An 18,509-nucleotide genomic window follows, 5' to 3' on the forward strand; every position below is an offset into this window, starting at 1 on the left:
TATCTTTTGGAGTTAATGCTCTTGTTTCGAAAAGTGCCATGAAAAGCATCTTCTATGACATGTCTTATAATGTCAATTCTGTTGATTCTTTTGGATTGGTTTAGCTTTTGTAAATTGCGAATATTTGTGATAAAAGTTTTTCACTTAAAAGTTTTGACATCTTTGAACGCATAAAATCTTTGAATTCATGTGTTAAACCTTTCTGTTTAAACATGTCTGATCAGTTGATTTGCGATAAGTTTCTGCATGAAACATTTCATCCGATTTATTTTTATCTTCAAGTTAAATCCTTAAATTTTTGTGCGAACTCTCCATGTCTTGATTTGCATTCCCAATTGAGATTCTTGAAGTGTAATTTTTTGCTTATTGGTCTGCCTGGTATTGCCAACTCTACGCTCTTGATTGATCGAGTAAGGTTTGAATCATGTGATGGACTCGAACATTTGAAAAGTTGTATTTTTAGCACTTCTTTGATTGCTCGAGTGGAATTTCAGTCATGTGGTGAGTTGATTGTATTTTCTTCTAACATGTTGCCTGTTGGAATTCATGATCAAGTACGTGTGTTCAAGCCTGGCATATGTTACGTAATTTTGTTTTATGGAACATTTAAGTATTTTTCATCTTTTACATTCAACTTATGTTTGTTTGATGTTCGAACTTTTGTTAAGGAAATGAAATTTGATGATTTGGTTTCCAATTTTGATTTGTTCTCTAATCATTTTGCTTGGCCACACATAAAGGAATTGTTCCATTTTGACAAGGTAAGGTCGACTTATGCTATGGGACTTGAATTCAATTTTAATTATGATTTATTTTTTCATTTAAGGCCATTATTTTCGTTAATACTAACCCCTCTCATTTTTGTGAATTCCACTCTTCGATAAGCATGAGATGTCGTGGTGCCTATTTGTCATTTCAAATTGATCGAAGTAAAAGGTTTGTTTTACATTACCTTTCCGAGGAGAGAAGATTGGTTTTTATTGAAAATGGTAAAATTATTCATGAGATTTCTTCTCCTAAAGGCTGTCAAGGTAAAGTCTCTAAAAATTTTGAAATACATTTGCTTCATTCAAATGAAGATGAAAATTTTGTTGATTGGATGTTCGGAAATTATTTGAATCATGATGTGTTTGATTGTAGTTTTTGGCCTAGTATTGATTCGTTTGTGTTGTATTGTAACAATGGACATAATGTTAACACAAATCATGATAATAAGCAAATGATTGAAAGATGTTGGCCATGGTACACTTTGCGTGTACAATCATATGAATTTCTGTTCTTGAATAAACATATTGAAAAGTTTTGGATGTGGATTAGTATGCTTAACTTTTTGCAAATATTCATGACTAAGTACCCTTTTATCCAATTGAATCTACATGTTTGCCTTGATGGAATAATGAAATTTTCAATAAATTGAAGTATGTTTGCTTTGCCCAATTGAGATTATTGCCTTTGCCCAATTGAGATTATTGCCATATGATCTTTGGACTACATTCTATAAGAGCTATTTGGATTTGAATACTTTGGACTTGTCATTGTCAAAATTGGTAAGTCATTTTGGCGAGATAAAATTGGTAAGTCACTTTGGACTCCATATTGATGTTTGATCTATGATGTTTCGATGTTTACGAAATGATTGTGAATGTTCAGTATTGTCCGGTAACGCCTCATAATTCGATTCCGGTGACAGATACGAGTTAGGGGTGTTACATTTAGTGGTATCAGAGCTATGTTTAGTTGGTTCTAGAACTACCATAGTGTATGTGAGTCTAGCTATACATGCCATAGTTAACCTACGATAGTGTGACATCTCCCAACTCTAACGAAATTGTTTTGTAAGACAGAGATAACCTCTAACCGAGCTATTTACAGTAATGCTAAAAAAATGATATTGAGATAATTGAGATGTGTTTATGATGTGTCGAAATTGGAAACGTATGAATAGAAGTTTATGATATGTAGGTGCTAATGTAAGAAATGTGATAATCATGAGTTGAAGACTGTGGAAAAGAGGAATGAAATGAAAAATCATATAGTGAAAACCCCATCCATGTTTGATTGACGTTCATATGATGCTACGTGCCTAGCATATTTGATTTCGTGAATATGACAAGAAAATTTACATCATAGATGGAATGTATGCGTATGTATACTTATTGAATGATGTCTAATCAGTATGTTCATTTGGTTGACTCTTATGTTTAAATTGCTAAATTGAAGATATCATAATGTTATGTTTTATGGCTTTGTTATGGAATCATAAATATCATGATAGAATGAGAATTAAATTGAAAGATTAAATTGAGTGGAACACAGGAAATGGGTACGATCGTTTGATGATAAATTGATGGATATGACCATGGTTGGACCATGGCAATACATGTGAGATCCCATGTAAGACCATGTCTGGGACATGGCATTGGCATCGAGATGAGATCTCGTATAAGACTATGTTTGGGACATGGTATCGACATTGATATGCGTGCTAGTGTAATACCATGTTTGGGACATGGCATTGGCCTCGACGTGTGAGCTAGTGTAAGACCATATCTGGAACATGGCATCGGTATCGATATGTAATTTCGTGTAAGACCATGTCTAGGACATAGCATCATTATGGGACATCATGTAAGACCATAGCTGGGCTATTGGCATCGATATGTGATCCCATGTAAGACCATGTCTGGGATATGGCATTGGCATCTTATTATGTGTATGAGACTTTGTGTAAGACCATAGTTGGACTATGGCATCAAGTAAACGACGTACTCAGACCCGTAAGACGCTCTCTAATTTGACAAATGTTGGTAAGTAAAATTGAAGTTAAATGTTAAAATTTAATTAGATACTGATATTGGGCTCGAGTAAGTCAACTTTATTGTTTGAAATTGTGGATAACAGAAACATTCGTTAAATAAGTCAGTATGTTAAAATGCTTGGAATGAATTATGTGATTGTGATGATATTATACTGACGATAAATGTTGAGTCATATGTATGTATTTATAAGAGTCAAGTTAGAGGCTTTACAACTCCCCCTTACCCGTGTTGCTTTTGTGACGAAATTTACGAAAAATTTGTTGAATAAGTTCACAAGTATAAGACTAAAAGTTCAATGGTGAGATAATTAGTAATGCAAACAGAGTAGAGTACGGGGTAACAAATGAACTCAGTTTTAGAAAAAATATCAGATAGTTTTAAAGATTATACAGATTATGTAATGTCATGGTTAAAGAAAAAAATTAGTCTCAACTATTTGACTCAAACGGGTATGAAGTCTAAAGATATGGTTGCTGAGATTCTTTCCGAAATGGTTTTCGTTAGTAACTGGTATAATACAGAGTTCATGATAACGAAATTAGTCAAAGAATGATTATCGAGTTGTAAATATGCATGTGTGTAACGATTGTAGTTGAATAAATTATGAAGATCTCTTTTGAGTATTCTATATATATATTCATTCATCCTCTGGGGCCCATGTGAATGTCCGTTTTCTAAAGAAAATATCATTGTATAATTATACGGGCTGAATTTGTATGTTAGATGAAAGCACAATGAGTCTGTTTGAATTATAATCGACATTTTCTTATTTCTCTAAGACTCCATTCTATTATGTTGGGGTAAAGATGAGGGCAAAATAAAATAAAATTTATGTGAGGTTGTTCTTCTGTCTCTTTTGGATGTTGATATAACTTACGTGTATATATGGAAAGCATGATATCCCTGTTACATGGAATTCCAGAGCGTGTAAACAGCAGTTTCCTTCTGGTATTCTCTGGGAAATTTCCCTGATCTTTATAATTATTTTCGTATGAGTTACGTTCTTGGATTTTTGTTATGACATTGTATTTAGGTTTTCTTATCTTCTTTATTGTGTGGATTATTTGACAGGATTCATCTTTAAAGTGTATTCTTTTCCCGGATGAGTATGACTAAGGTGAGTAAGTTAATCAGTTCTTTGTTTCTCTGAGCTATTATGTTGCAAGATCTTTGCTTTGCATGTTAAGAGAAATTTGAAAGATTGTGTGTTTGAGTTACTTTATCAGCATGAAGAGAAGGGTATTTTGATAAGTAATTATCCAACAGTTGATCTACAGTTGTTTTATTAGAGTGAACTGGCCAATTGAAGTATGAATTGAGTTACGTGTATTTAAAGTATCCTCAGGTATGGTAATGAATTTTGTGCATTCACGAGTATGTAGACGGATAGTCTGGATGAAAAGAATTACATTCTAGAAAGTATGATTCAGAGATATGCTTATTGGACTGTTCTAATTGAGTGATGTTATTACCAGTTAAGTTGTTCTGATTGATAAAGCTATCACATTTGCGAAAGCTAGAATAGTCTGTGGCATGTTAGCAAGGTTGAAAACGATTGAGAGTATTACTAACCGAAGCTTTAGTTCTGAGTTTAGTTTGAATTGAGTAAAGAATTTATGAATTCAGTGATGTACTATTGAATAGATTGGAATAAGCTTTAATACGAGAATGTAAAGAAACAACTTGTATTTTCAGATGGCTAAAGTCACAATAAAAGAGAACTATTTGATTATCGATTTAAAGACAGTCAATTTTATGTCTGTGGTGTGAATTTGATGATATCATGTGTTCGATAGAAAATGTCATATGCTTTCTGAATCCTAATGGGTTAAAGTATTTAATTTTACTAACAAAGATTTGAAATTAAGACAGCGTCAATGACTTGAGATATAGAAAGATTCCAAGTGGTTACTGATTAATCTCTGAGAGAGCAGATATAGTTACAGATGCGGAATGGAAAGATTTTTACTTATTTTATGCGAGTGGTTACTCGAGTGAACTTATTTGATGATGGCTTGATGTTAGCTATATATATATATATAAAAAGCTAAACTGATGTTTCCTTTGCTAGTTTGAAAAGCTCAGAAAGGTGTTAGTGAATTGCAAGCTAAACAGGTACAGTGTGAACCGACTTTTGATTCCGAATTTCAGAAGTTTTTGTATGAGGCTCAGTAGTAGCTTGTCTATTATCCGAGAGTAATACAATGTACAGTTATATGAAGTAAATGTTCTGATGTATGGATATGAAACCTGATATTTCTGATTCTGGGTTCAAATGTTGATTTGTCAACAGGTTAAATCCAAAGATCAAGTGTATTCAGGTATAATACAGTCAGTGATAGTATGGGTGTGATAAAGAGATAGAGTCATTATAGACTTCATATTGAGGTTGTTACTATCACTATAAAGGAGATGTTATTCGTATTGTGGTTAATTGTTTGACCAAAAATCCGCATGATTGTTTCAGTATATACAAAGTTCCTATTTGACAGAGCAACTGAGCTATACGTTCTCAGTGAGTAATTCAAAAATTTGACAAGATGCTCCGGCAGTGTGTGTTAAAGTTCTAAGGATTTGGGAAAAAGATATGCGAGGCTAAAATCGATTTGTGACCCTGAGAAATTAGCGAAAGTGATTCAAGATTTGGGAGCAACTTCTTCTGGTAAGATTTTCGATGACGAAAATCTCTAAAGGGGGAGAGTTGTAACAACCCATTTTTGGGGTTAATCAGAACAGTAGTTTCGAGACCATAATCCAAAGTTAAAATATTTATTTTATTAATTTAATAAAGTCTACAGTATGATATTAGAGATGTGTGAAAGTTTCGTAAAGAAATTTTACCGTTTAAGTGGTTAATTCGGTAAAAAGGGCCTAATCGCGTAAAAAGAAAAAGTTGATAGTTAAATGTGAGAATGTTTAATTGAATTTGTCTTTATAATATGATGCATTTATAATGTAATTAGACCATTATAAGAGTTAGTGGAATTCATGGCTTGACAAATTGGTAAATAGAATAAGTTTTAAAGGTTGGTTAGGTAAATTGAATAATAATAGATTAAATAAATAAAACAAATACAAAAGTATCGCCATATTGCTTCATTATTGTCGAATTTGCAAAGAAAGAATAGGAGAAAAGAGTTTTAAGGGTTCGGCACATTTGGGGCTTGATTTAGGTAAGTTTTAAGCTCGGTTTTCGATAGTTTTTACATTTTTTATATCGTTGCTTCGTGTTTTACAAAACCCATGCTTAAATTTTAGAATTTGGTGATGATTTCATGAGATGCCATTGTTGATTTTGTGAGATTTGTGATGATAAATGGTGAAATATGAAAGCTTGATGATAGATAAATATATTTTGCATTAGGATTTTTGATGAATTTGAATATTTTGGGCTAATTTGTGAAAATGAGAAATTGAGGGACTAAAATGTGAAATAAATTGTATATATGTGCTTCTAAGGACTAGAGGAAAATTCGGCCAAGCATGAGTGTGGTCAAATTTTGAATATTTTGTGTTTTGTGAAATAGGGACTAAATTGTGAAAAATGTGAAACATCAGGGGCAAAAGTGTAATTAGCCCATTTATGTGTTTTCAGATGAATTTGATTGAGTATATGATTGAATAAGTTGAATTTGCATTGAATTAGATCAAGAAATAAGAAAATCGGATTTGGATCGGGGAAAGTCAAAAATTATCGAATAGTCGTTCCGGTCCGTTCGTATCCGTATGAGGTAAGTTCATAAGTAATTAAATGTTATTAAATTGAAATGTATGTGCATTATATATATGCTAAATTAAGTTGTAAAAGAATATAAATGTGAAGTTGAAGTATGTAAAATATAAACTGAATTTAAGGACTAAGTGTGCAATAAATAAAATAGCTACGGCTATTAAAATGGCACTGAGTGTGCGAGATTATAACAGCATTGGCTGAGTAAATGGAACTATGTGCGCGATACTGATATGAGTTCTGTTTAATGTAATGGCACTAAGTGTGCCATATAATTATAGCTTCGGCTAATAAAGTGGCACTAAGTGTGCGAGTTCGTTGAATGTTCATTGATGATCGAATGAATTGGTGCTTCGAGCATTAAAGTGATAAAGGTGATAGGTAAGAACGTAATGGTATAGGTATGTACAGAATCTATGTGATTGATGATGTTAAATATGTAGTAGATGAAAAATTATGCAATGAAAGTGAGTATGATTATGATTAGTAAATATATGATCTATGTGAAAACGAGATGTGGATACTAGTAAGTTATCTATGATCAAATGAATTATATGAGAAAGGTAGAATTGTAAATGTGATTTTCCATATATGATTCAGGTACACGGGATGTATATATGAAATTCTGATATGAAATGTGAGCATGATTCAAATGATGATATGTGAAATATATGAAAAGGAACGATGTATTATCAATGTGCTTGTTATATAAAATTGTGGTCCTACGTTTTTGACACAAGAATTATGAAAAAAAATGGAATATGGTTATTCGGGTTTTGAAATGCATAAAAAGGAATATATATAATTTTATGCATGAAATGAAATAAATGACTATGTTTTGGTTGGTTATGTAACGAAATTACTTAATGTGGCGATGTTGGATTATATAGAAAAGTGATTGAATATGTGTATGAAGTTAACTAAATTTTGACTTAATCAAGTTGAACTATATGCATGATTTTGTGAAGATTTAATTGCTTATGATTTACTAAGCTCTCGAAGCTTACTCTGTGTGTTTTTCCTTTGTTTATAGAGTTTAGGAGACTTGCTCGGGTTGGAAGTCGCAGAAGATCTCATCATACTATCCGGTTATCGTTTCGGTAAATAAAAGCTTTGAGTTTATCGTTAAGTGGCATGTATAGGCTAGAGTTATGTCAATATGAATGTAATGTATATATAGCCATGTGATATGGCTTGGTTTTGGTTGTGATTGTATATATGTTTTTGATATGATTTGGTATGTGTACTAAGCATAGTTTTGGCCCAATTGGGGTGGCAAATTGGCTATTCAAATGGCCTATTTTTGTCCACACGGGCAGAGACACAGGCATGTGTCTCAGCCGTGTGTCGTGTGTCCCCTGTGGTACCCTACGAATTAAAGTCAGTATACTCTCCAGTTTTGGCAGGGCCAAGCAAACGGCCTGTTCACACAGGCGTGTGACCTGTAAACCTTGGAAAAATGTTAAGCTCTCAAAATTTTTTTCTATGTGTTCAGTTTAGTCCCGACCCCTTTCTAATACATGTTTAAGGTCTCAATGACCTATGCATGAGACTCCATGTTGATGTTTGATATATGATGTTTCGATGTTTACGAAATGATTGTGAATGTTCAGTATTTTCCGGTAACGCCTCATAATCCAATTCCGACGACGGATACGAGTTAGGGGTGTTACATAATTGATGCATAGTTCATTTACCTAAGTTAAGTATTAATGTGTGTTATGTTTAATAAGTGTTTACATGTGCTTAATAAGCTCATTTTAATGTATTTATTGCAGGAGTCTTTTCAAGTCATAATCGTTACATTACAAGGGTTGTTACACATTAAATAAAGTGACTTTTTAAGTCATTTTCAGTTACAAATGAAGTGGTTGTTTCAAGGGATGTTTTATACATCATTTAAAGAAGGTTTAAGAAGCATTTTATCATCCAAATTAATTTTGGCAGCAACCTTTCCACTACCAGCCGTTTTTTCCATTTCAAAGGTTATTTCAAGCATTCAAACATCATTAAGAAGCTGATTAAGAAGAAGGTGTCCATTCGGCTGACCAAGGGCTAACTCAAGAGTCATTTTTCAAGCACTTAAAGTCATTCATTCAGCTAAATTAAAGTGAATTCAAGGATGGAGTTATTTGGCTCAAGAATGTGAAAAGACTTGAATTAAATTTCAGTTTCTAATTGGTACATTAAGTTGAACGTTTGTGACCTTTCAGCTAGTCTATTTTAGCACTATAAATAGGTGAAATCAGCCTTTGTAAAGGGATCTTTTTGCTTAGTTTAAAACATTATTGAACTTATATGAAATTAGTGAGATTTCTTTCTCTCATATTTCATTGAAAACTCGTTGGCTTATCTAGGTCACTAGTGGCGTCAACCTGCCTTCTTCTTATCCTGAACTTATCACTATCATATAGTGTAGCGTTCACCCTTATACCAAGGTTCCTACTTTGCTAAGTAGCGGGTCGAGGTTCTCCTATTCTTCATCCGACCACCTTGAAAACTTATAAGCATTTGGGTCAATATTTTCTAATATTGGTTGGTGTTTGTTTTTGAGGTCATTTTCATTCCATTCCATTCCATCCTTTCATTTCATCATAATGGAACCATTAATTCACTTCACATCCGTTGTTTGTTATCCAATTACTATATTTATCTCCATCTTTTATTATTTTTCTATAACCGAACCTACATAAACTTCATATCGATAAACTCATCTTTGAACCCTTTTTACATAGCTTCCGCCATTATTCACTTAAAACATCCTTTGAACAAACCGAACAATACTTCTTCGTAAACAATCGGGCAAACTCACATACTACTCGACTCACCCCGAGGCAGATCGTATCATTGCATCTTAGTTTAATAAATGAGTTGCTGGACATTTATTCAACCCATCTTAGTTCTTTTAATAAGTGTTGCTCTTAATTAATCTAGTTCCTAGGATTATTTATTGATGCATGAGTTAAGTTTATTTAATGATGCTTCTTTAATTAACTAGTTGCTAGAATAATTGATCCATAGTTTATTTACCTAAGTTAAGTATTAATATGTGTTATGTTTAATAAGTGTTTACATGTGTTTAATAAGCTCATTTTAATGTGTTTATTGCAGGAGTCTTTTCAAGTCCCTTTTACAAAGGCTGATTTCACCTATTTATAGTGCTAAAATAGACTAGCTGAATGGTCACAAACATTCAACTTAATGTGCCAATTAAAAACTGAAATTTAATTCAAGTCTTTTCACATTCTTGAGCCAAATAACTCCATCCTTGAATTCACTTCAATTCACCTAAATGAATGACTTTAATTGCTTGAAAAATGACTCTTGAGTTAGCCATTGGTTAGCCGAATGGACACCAACTCTTAACTAGCTTCTTAATTGGTGTTTGAACGCTTGACATGACCTTTGAAGTGGAAAAAATGTCTGGTAGTGGAAAAGGTTGCTGCCAAAATTAATTTGGATGGTATAATACTCCTTAAACCTCCTTTAAATGATGTATAACCCTTCTTATAACAGCCCTCTTGCTTTGTAACCGAAAATGACTTGAAAAGCCACTTTATTTAATTTGTAACAGCCTTGAATTGTAACAGTTATGACTTGAAAAGACTCCTGCAATAAACACATTAAAATGAGCATATTAAACACATGTAAAAACTTATTAAACATAACACACATTAATACTTAACTTGGGTAAATGAACTATGCATCAATTATTCCAGCAACTAGTTAATATTATTTAAGATATTATGCCATGAGTACTATTTAGTACGTAATAGCCTAATTTTTTAGTGGTGTCAGAAACAGTGGTTTCAAGGCCACTAAATTTGTGACAGCCCAAAATTGACCCTAGTCGGGAAGTGGTTTCGGGACCACTAAACCGAGTCATAAAAATAATTAACCGTCATAACTGATGCTCATTATATGTACATGTGCATGTGTGAAAATTTTTAAGCTTCGATTTAGTAAATGGCATGTGAATTTAGTCAATAGGACTTATGTGCGACATTTTTGAAATGTGATAGATCAAAATAAGGACCTATTAGTGCATGTTGAAAAAGGGGGGACTTGCATGTCAATTTCCCCCTCTATTAGTAGTGGCCGGCCATGACAAGCATGGTAGACCAAGTGTGATGGGCAAGACATGTCATAGACATGTTGTGTTGGTGCATCATGGGAGGAAGCAATAAAATAATGAGCATGGTAATTAAATAATGAAAGGGAGGAGTGACGAAAAAAAAAAAGAATGGTCTCATCCATGCCCCCCCATTGCCGTGAGTTAAAGAAAAGAAAAGAAAAATTTTGTTCATCCTTTTTCATCTTCTTTTGGCCGAAAATTCTAAGGAAGGAGGAAGGAGTTCTTGCTTCATGTTGGGTTTGGAAGAGGATTAGGAGGAGGTTTGGCCATACTTGTATCTAGATTAAGGTATGTTTGAGGTTGTGCCATGAGATTCATGCATGTTTTTAGTTGCTAGCTTGAGTTCTAATTAGCCCATGGTTCAAATCTTTGCTATGTCATGGGGATGATATTCGGCCTAGGTGGATTTTGTGTTAATGCCATTGCATGCTAAATATGAAGCTTGTTAATGATGCATGTGATGGTGGATTGATGATTCTTGAATCTTCTTTCTAGCATTTTTGAGTGAGCACATATGTGCATTGGTTGCTAGATGGAGAAGAATCGGCTAGCAAGTTGTGTGCTAAGGTCGAATATAATTTTTGTATATTAATGAGTAATGCATGTGTTAAATTGATGGAAAGGGAGAGGATGCTTTACTAGTGTATATATGTGTGTATTAGCCAAGTTTTGAACTTGAAACAAAATGGTGTTTAGTCAATACAAGTGACCATACTTGTAGAATGTACTAAGTGTTGCAATCGGCCCCAACATAGACATGCATATTCGGCCATAGGAAGGAGATTGGTGTTGCATGTATTCGGTTAGAGGCAAGCATATTGATGCTTTTGTCTTGGCTTAGAAAATTCGGCCAATGGGGAAAAATTAGCTAAAATGTTGAGTTTGATTCATGATTCCGTACATATGTGACTTTAATGTCTAATGTATAAATATGGGCTAAGTGCCTTGTGTTCCTCTTTTCGATGCTCAAATGATTAAATCAATTTATTTGTTTAATTAAGCTCAAGAGTAAAGGGGAACTAAATCCGATAAAGGGAAGGAAAAAGTGGTCGAATAGCTATCGGAATCGTTCGACAACATCCGAGGTAAGTTCTTGAGTAAAAGAGCTTAAATTATGATTTGATTAGATCATGTTTTAAGCAAATTAAAATCATGCTCTTTGTGTGTGGCTATTGAGCCGAAATTGCAAGAATGATAAGTGTCTTGTGTTTGAGTTTTGCTAACGAAAATGAAATACGAATGTGCCATGATTTATTGTTAAATGTGCATGGTTATTTGAATGATGTCCGGGCTAAGTCCCGAAGGCTTTGTGCTAAGTGACCATATCCGGACTAAGATCCGAAGGCATTTGTGCGAGATACTAATTCCGTGCTAAGCCCGAAGGCATTTGTGCGAGTTACTAAATCCGGGTTAAGTCCCGAAGGCATTTGTGCGAGTTACTAAATCTGGGTTAAGTCCCGAAGGCATTTGTGCGAGTTACTATAACCGGGCTATGTCCCGAAGGCATTTGAACGAGTAGCTATATCCGGTTAAATTCCGAAGGTACGTGATTTGGGAATTAATGATCTTGCTGTAAAAATTTTAGTTAATACGCTTGAAACATCCTAACATTGAGGTATGTTTCGTATGTGCTTTGAATTAGTTGAGCCCTTACAAATAAGTATTCGTTCAGTTGATAAATGAGCTACCGGCCTTTGGCTAAGTTGATCTTTGTGTATGAATAAAAGGGTTGGTAATGTGAAGTAAGTATGATATTGAAAATTTGTGCATATGAAATTATCCGTTTAGCTACATGAATGCTATACTTTTGTTGTGCTGGAATCCCTTGCTAAAAACTTACTAAGCATAAATTGCTTACTCCGTCTCCTTGATTCTCTGTTTTATAGATTTTGGTTCTCCAGCTATCGGACTCGGGATTTTGAAGTCGAAGTCGCCCACACTATCAAAGCCCCCCCTTTTTGGTACAATTTTGGTTGAACTTCGAAATGGCATGTATAGGACTACCCTTTTGTTGTGGGTCATGGACCCTTTGGACTTGTATAATTTTGGATAGCCATGCGAAAATGGCTTATATATGTTTGAGTACAATGTTATAATCATTTGGTATGGATATGGTTATTGAGAGGTGTGGATATGCTTAACAAGGATTGGCCATGGGAATGGTTAATCACTATCATAATTTGTGCTATTTATGCTAAAAGGGCTAGTTGAATCATGGAAACTATGAAATAGGTAAGGTCTACCTTAAAGGCAGATGCTGACAGCAGCAGTGATGTAGATTTGGAAAATCACTAAAAATAGTAGCAATGGAATTAAATAGTGAATAAATTATGTAAACGAACCTTGATGAATCTATTGTCATAGGAAAGTAACGAAACGATCATATGGACAGTATGTTAAGAGATATTCAGGTTCTCGTGAGACAGGGCCAGAACGGTTTCTGGATTCCCTGTTTCCAATTTGGAAATTCATTATAAATTAACCAGAGATAATTAGGAGTCATTCCATATATGTATAGATTCCTCTCTGAGTCTAGTTTCTATAGAAACAAACGACATCAGTATTGAAGCCCTGTACAGGGAGATATCCAAGTCGTAATGCGCAAAGGTCAGTGTAGTCGATCCCTGTAACATGGGAGACTTTGACTAATAAACTGTACTAATTGGCCCAACCAAAAATCCTAGAAAAAATATGTAGATGGGCATATGAGTCTAGTTTTAGGGAAAATTTATGGAACTGGATTTCGAGTTTCCGAACTCAAGATATGATTTTTAAAGCGACTAGTACGCAGATTGGCAGCTTGTCTGGAAAAATTTTTTTAAGTGGTTTGAAGTCTGTTAACACCTCGTGTTCGACTCCGGCGACGGTCTCGGGTTCGGGGTGTTACAAAATTCAGCGAGTAAGTTCGTAAATATTATTATCTAATATTTACGAATTAAATATGGTTTTTTATAAAAAGGGTGTTTGAATTGGTAATTAGTGTTTTATAATGATTTATTAGGTTAAGTGGTTTTAGAAAGTGAGGTATCGGGACCTAGTTTCTATAAACCAAGTCGTAAATATTTTTATAAATATTTATGGAGTGTCATTAAGGTAGTATTAAATTTTTGTTGAAAAATTTTAACGTTTCGATAGCTAATTAATTAAAAAGGACTAAATTGAAAAAAATGCAAAACTTGTTAATTATAAGATTAAGTGATTAAATGGTTTAATTAATAAATAAGGAAGGACTTAAGGAATAAATAAACCTAAATAAAGAGTTGAGCGGCATATGAAAGAAAAATAACAATAAAATAAAGCTTTTAATGGCAAAATTGTAATTTTTAGGAAATTAAAATGAAACAAATTGAATTTAAAGATTTCTAAACAATTCACCTTCTAATTTTCGTCCAAAAATGGACATAGAAGAGAGCTTAAGCTATTTTTTCATATTTTTGCTTCATGTAAGTTCAATTCTTACACGTTTCTTATAATTTTTATATTTTTGAGATTGTTACAATTAGGTCCAACTAAACCTTACCTTTGTTTTTTATTTTATTGAAAATTTTGGAAGTTTCCATTGATGGGTATTAAATGTTTTTGAGGAATAACATGGATTTAGAACTTTGATTGTGTTGTATGATGATTTTATAAAGTGATTTTATCAAATATTGATTTTAGGATTAAATTGTGAAACTATCGAAATATTAGGGTTTGATAATAAATTTCGGTTTATTTCGGGTTGTATAATGGCATAGAATATTTGAATAAATTATTGATTAAGAAAAAAAATTAGTTAATTTGATAGATTAACTAATTAAAGGATTAAATTACAAAAATTGTAAAAGTTTAGAGTAATTGCATAAATTTGAAAAAATAAAGGGGTATTAATTGTGAAATGAATTGGAAATGAAATATATGCTAATGAATGAGTAATTTTATATTTTAGATCAAAATCCCGTATATACTCATGAAAAAGGAAAAATAGCTGAATAGTTCCTAAACTTCTACAATTACTACAATTCAATCCAGGTAAGTTCGTAGGTTAAAATTTAATATTTGTATAAATTCGATGAACGATATTATGCATTTATTCTATTTTTGGAAATGATTCATTTTTGGAATTATAATATTAAATTGGATATTCAGTTTGAATGGAACGCGGGATTTAAGTACATTCTTATTTTTGTGTATGATGGTATTTGAAGGAGACAACGGCATTTTTCCCAAGTAAACCAGGGTTCAACATTTGTTGTGAACTCTCGTGTTTTACTTTCTATTTAGCTCTTACGAGCTTTTGTTCAGCTTTCGAGCTTCTATTGATGATGTACTATTATCCGTAAGTCGTTCTTCAAATGGAAAAATTTCAATAAGGTGATTTATGTAATGAATTTGAAAGACATGTTATTCATTTTTATATTGATTTGAAAACGGATGTATTTATTAATAGAAACTATGAATGACAGGAAATTGTCAGTGAATGACAAGGAATTGACATGAATGATTCTATTTAATTGACTTGTTATAGTAGGTTCGGTAAAATTTTTGTTTAAACCGTCGAACTTAGTAGTCTTCATCAAGCTTATTTGTATTGTTTAATGTCTTTGTAGATTTTCAGAAAACTGGACGATTGGATCAACACTCAAGTCACACTATCCAGCTTATATAGGTAGTTTTTTACAGTTTATATGGCATGTATAGGCTTTTGTTTGATTTTGGTCAAAATTTAGCTTATGTAAATATTATGAATGATATTTTGTTTATATAACCAATATACACATTGATATGAAATTAAGGTATGAGTGTGATGTTAGTATAAGTGATATATGTTTATATATAATTAAGTTAAAGTGAACTTTGGTAACTTGGTTAGATAGGTTAAGTAGGTAAGTTTGGAGACTTGGTTGACATTTTTCTAAGCTTTCATTTGAGGTATCTAAGGTTTTATTAGTTGTATGTGGTGATAACACATGTTTATGATAGAATCTTAGCTTGTGTTGAAGGCCTTGTTATGGCTTGTTGATGTGCAATTTGTTGAGGCTAGGTTGGTGTCAATTTGGGTGAGAAATGTGGCTTAGAAAATGACCTATTTTCGTCCATACAAGTAGACACATGGGCGTGTGTCACAGCCATGTGTCCCTTATATCTTTTATGAATGCAAGTCAGTATGCTCACACGGCCTAACATACAAGCGTATGACTTAGCCGTGTGACCCAAGTCAGAGAGTTACATGGGTATGGACACGGGCTGAGACACGGCCATGTGTCCCTATTTCGAATGCCCACACGGCCTGATACATGGGCTTGTCTCCTGATAGTGTTTGTCACATGGCTGTGTGACCCCTGCAGTGTTGAAAATTTTAAATAATTCTAAAAAATTCTTTGAGTTTTCAGTTTAGTCCCGACTTGTTTCTAATATGTATTTCGGTCCTAAGGACTCGTTTAAGAGACAATATATATGATTTTGATTGGTTTTATTATGAGTATTGATATGTAGTGAAATGTTTGAAATTTATGTATGATTGATCTGTAAACCCCATTAATGCTCTGTAACCCTATTTCAGCAACGAATATGGGTTAAGGATGTTACATTTATTGGTATCAGAGCTATGGTTTAGTCGATTCTCGAACTAAACGTAGCATGTGAGATGTCTAGAAATACATGTCATATAAATCTGTGATAGTGTGATGTGTAGATCTGATCTAACCTTTTGGTTCTTATAGATTGTAAAGATGTCAGACGGATCTGAACAAGCTAATAATGATGAGGTTAACAATAAAGTACTGACTTCTGAACATGGGACGAGCAGTAATGTCCCTATTCCTTCAGCTCTAGAACATGAATTTAAAAATATGTTCTTTGGATATATGAACTAGTAGTTCAGTGAGTTTATGCAAAAAATAAATTTGGCTCAGCAACCTCCACCCCCTACTGTACCACCTGTTGTACCTTCGGTTGCACCTCCACCTCCTCCATTGATTGAACCTAAAAAACGTACTCTGATCAAGAAACTTAGAAAGTGTGGTGCTGAAGAATTTCGGGGTAGATAAGAGGATGATCCAGTTAAAGCTGAGTACTGGCTTTAAAATATAATAAGGGATTTCGAAGAAATGGCTACTCACCTGATGATTTTCTTAGATGTGTTGTTTCATTATCAAAAGAGGAAGCGTATAGTTGGTGGTCAAAAATAGTAGCTGTGATACCAAACGAGAAAATTTCCTGAGAATTTTTCCAGACTGAGTTGAAAAAGAAATATGTCGAAAAAAGGTATTTGGACAAGAAAAAGAGAGAATTTCTTGAGTTACGTTAGAGAAATAAATCAGTAGCTGAATATGAGAGAGAATTTGTGTATCTAAGTAAATATGCTTGAGAAATTGTGCCTACTAAAGAAGAAATGTGTATCTGATTTGAAGATGGTCTAAATTATGAAATTCGAATGATAATCAGAGGTAATGAAATACGAGAATTTGTTGTCTTGTCTGATTGTGCACAAAAAATAAAAGAAGTGTACAACCGTAAGATACAACGGGATAGACGGAATAGAGAATTTCAAAAGAGGGGTTCTCCAAGTCATTTTTGGAATCACCGGTGAAAAAGACTAAAGATGATTTTAGTCTAGCTACCTTAATGCTTGAATGTTCGAATAAAAATAAGACAATTCAACATGATTTCAAGGTACCTACTACACCAGTTGACAATGTGGGTAGTGTACAAGATACTCTGAAGCCAAAATTTAGATATTGCAGGAAATATCACCTTGGTGAGTGCAGAGGAAAAATGGAAGCCTGTTATAGATGTGGATCAACTGATAATTTTATTCGTACTTGTCCTAAATTGCCAAAAGAGGATAAAGATCAAAAAGAAAAGCAAATGTCTACCTCTCAGAAAAGTAGACGTTTGGGTTAGAATAGTACTACCAGGACTACTCGTTCGGGAATGAAAGACACTGTTTTTCAGTTAGAGGCTAAAGCACTTGCTCAGACCTACGCCATTCGAGTTAGAGAGGAACCTACTGCTCTGGATGTGATTGCTGGTATATTTTATCTCTTTGATGTTATTGTATATGTATTGATTGACCCTGGGTCAACTCATTCTTATATTTGCACTGCATTAGTAACGAAAAAAAAGTTTCCTGTTGAATCTACTGATTATGATATTTAAGTTACTAATCCACTAGGTCAAAGTGTGATAGTTAATTTAGTCTGTCGTAATTGTCCATTGAAAGTTAATGGCTGTGAATTCCCTGCTGATTTGATGTTGTTACCCTTCCAGGAATTTGATGTTATCCTGGGTATGGATTAATTATCTTTGTATGATGTTGTGGTAAATTGTAGATAGAAATAGATCGATTTGAAATGTCAAACAGGAGAGATGATTTCAGTTGAGTTTGAGGATCTGAAAAATGTCGTTAGAATTATTTAGGCTTTTTCTACTCAGAGATTGATACGAAAAGGTAGCGAAGCATTTCTAACATATATCCTTGATACCCGAGCTTTAGAACCAAAGCTAGATCAGTTACTAATTGTTAGTGATTTGTTGATGTATTTCTTGAAGAATTATTGGGTTATCTCTTGATTGTAAAGTTGAGTTTGTGATTGATTTGATTCCTAAAACTGCTCCGATACCAATATCACCGTACCGTATGGCACCAGCTGAACTAAAAGAATTGAAAGTACAATTGCAAGAGTTATTAGACCAAGGGTTTATTAGACCGAGCATGTATCCTTGGGGTGTACCTATTTTATTTGTGAAAAAGAAAGACAATTTTTTAAAATTATGTATAGACTATAGACAGTTGAACAGAGTCGCAATTAAAAATAAATACCCTATGCCAACTATTGATGAT

Source organism: Gossypium hirsutum, chromosome A09 (genome assembly GCF_007990345.1).
Source record: "Gossypium hirsutum isolate 1008001.06 chromosome A09, Gossypium_hirsutum_v2.1, whole genome shotgun sequence".
Taxonomy (NCBI): domain Eukaryota; kingdom Viridiplantae; phylum Streptophyta; class Magnoliopsida; order Malvales; family Malvaceae; genus Gossypium; species Gossypium hirsutum.